Below are 2930 nucleotides of genomic sequence, written 5' to 3' on the forward strand. Positions count from 1 at the left end.
GTAGTTAGGTGGGGCAAAACTGCCCCCAGAGATGTAAGTTTCAAGCTCTTCTGGTGCTGGTGTCACCTGGATGCCTGACCTCCTCCACAAGGAGGCTCGGAGCCCTCTGAAGCTTCTTGTGTGTAATGGACTCTTGGTTTCTAGAATCTCTGGGGAAGGGATGAGATATGTGATCTGGGGCTTGACTGCCAGGAGCAAGTGGTTCTCAAACTCCCCTGCACATTCGAGTCACCTGCGGAGCTTAACAAGCCTGCCCTAGACCAATGAAGCGCTGCGCTCTGGGATGGGACCCAGGCATCAGTGATTATTAAATCTTCTCAGGTGACTTGAATGTAAGCTGAGACCTGCTGCTGTCGGGGCAGCAGCCCATCATCCCCGGCCGGCTTCACCCAAGGCTGACCTCAGAGAGCCTTCAGGCGGAAGTGGACATCAGCAGAATGACACGTATGTGCTCCTGCCCTGTCTTAGGGCTGTGATCAGAGGATGCCTCCCTCAAGGTCAGAGAGGCCCCTGCATGAGCGGCCACCCCTACTTGAAAAAAAAAAAAGCTTTGTTGTGGTACACTTGATGTACAATAAACTGCACTTACACGAAGCATACGATTTCAGTTTTGGTAGACCTGGGAACCTTCACCACCATCAAGATAATCAACATACCCCTTGGAGACCAAGCTGGAAGAGTCCCGTTTTCTACTGTCTCACAAACTGTTTAATATTCTGCACCAGGCACTGTGCTGGGTAAGAAGGAAACAGACTCACCGTGTGGAACCTCTTTCCTGGGGGAGTGAGTTCCAGGAGCCCGTTGGGATCTGAAGGACTAGATACTTCTACTCGGGAGTGCCGGGTGGAGAAGAGGAGAATTAGGAAAAGCTGGTCAGAGGAGGCAGAGGTGCTCACTAGGCAGCTGAAGGAAAGGGGCATTTCAAGTGTAGGGCACAGCACAGGCAAAGACACGGAGGTATGAGGAGGTGGACGTTCAGGGAGCAGCAGGTGTGCCAGTGTTAGTGCCCTGCAGGGGAGGGGAGGGGAGGGGAGGCGAGGCCAAGCTGGAGCAGCTGGTGGCAGCAGCTGCAGGACTGAGGAGCCACAAGCAGCCTGGCTTGATTCTCTCAATAGAGAACCGCTGAAAACCTTAAGCAAGGGAGTGTCCTGATCAGATTCACATCTTCGAAAGTTCATTCTGACAGCCCTCCAAGGTTGCAGGACAATCAGAAAACCTTTGCAAAGGTCCCAATGAGCAGAAGCAAATGAATTACAGGCCATATTATGCAAGAATCAAAAGCAACTTTGGAGGCTAAAGCCATCTACATAAACATTACACATACACATACTTAGAGCATGATTTTTATTCAAACAATAGCAATGAAAGTCTCCCAAGAATGGATGTACTCTGGTCCATGAAGCCCAGAGTTCTGCAGGCCCAGGGCCTTTGAGAAGTGATGGAAACTGGCATGGTCTGGTGCAGAGGGGCACAAGAGAAGTGGGACTTTTTAGTAAAGAGGTAGAAATAGCCTACGTTTAGCACTAAATCCAGAATCATCTTCAGATGTAAAGCAGGTAGCACACAGGTCAGAAATAGAATCTGTGATGACGTTACAGTGGCCAGCCAATTTAAAGTTATGTCTGCATTGATTCTGCTGGTGTTAACCTATTGATGGATGGCCAGTGTCTTTACAGTGGGCATTAATAGCTCATAAAAGTGTTTCTTTTATTCCTTTTGTTACCGAGTCCAAATTTGTTCTGCTCGCCGCATGACAGGCCTATAAATCGGGAGACAAGGTGTTGGGGCAACAAATAGCAACTTTATTCAGAAAGCCAGCAGACCGAGAGGATGGCAGACTAATGTCTTGGAGAACCATCCTATCCAGTCAGGATACAGGCTTCTTTTACACACAAAAAAAAAAAACCAGGGGAGGGGGTGTGGCTGGTTGTTGCAAACTTCCTGCTGTAGGAATTCTGTGTTCTTGCAGACGTCCACTTGGGTCAGGCCACGGTGTCCCTGTAAACCTCCAACTAAACAAACGTTATTCTCTATTTTGCAACTTGCCATCTCTACGTAAGCGCACGAGTGCTAACATCCTTAAAGGTCAGAGCCCGGAGAATAGGCTCTCCTGTATATTCCAGGCCAAAGGCAACACTGTTTCACAAAGGGTGCAGAGCTAGCAAGACTAAGCCTAGGAAACAGAGCACAGTGGTTAAAACTAAAGGAACAGATCCAATGTAGAGTCAGATTTGTTCTCCTCTATTACACCTTCACTAGCTAGCCTTGAGAACACAAGAGATGTGTCAGTGAGGATGCTTTCACCTGCAAAAACAGAAACAATTGCTCAAACTGGCCTAACAGTGAAGTGTAGAGACTTCAGGTATAGTCTGATCAGCTTTGCCCTCATCTCTGTGTCAGCGCAGCAATACTGAAGGAGTTCAAGGCCTTACATCCTCAACCCAACCCTCCAGGAGAGTCTCTCTTCCTCCAAGCCTCCTACCAACATTTGAGCTTTACTCCAATTGCATCCACTTATGCCACGTGCTTATTAAGTCAATCACTGTGGCAAGGAGGGTGGATACAGTCAACTTGGGCCAATCAGGGCCTACATTTGGAGCTGGGGATGGGATCAGTCCCACCCAAAATGCTTGATTGCTTCATAACGGAAGAGCTGTGAGGTATGCTTGGGGAAGCAGCCAAAAATATCTACTCCATGATAAAATAAATTACCGTGGGTATTCCAACAGGCCCTCATGAGGACAGCAGACGTCAATCACCTTGGTTTGCCATGTATCGTGTTTGCCATTGAAAGTGACACATAACTGCTATGTGCGTCATCCAAAGTCCCAAATACAAGGATGGACACCAGCTACTAAAGACACTTTATTTGTTAACAGTCAAGAACAAATAATAACAATAACAAATAAAAATGACTTGCCCAAGGAGAC

This window comes from Camelus ferus, chromosome 1, assembly GCF_009834535.1.
Source record: "Camelus ferus isolate YT-003-E chromosome 1, BCGSAC_Cfer_1.0, whole genome shotgun sequence".
In the NCBI taxonomy this organism is placed as follows: domain Eukaryota; kingdom Metazoa; phylum Chordata; class Mammalia; order Artiodactyla; family Camelidae; genus Camelus; species Camelus ferus.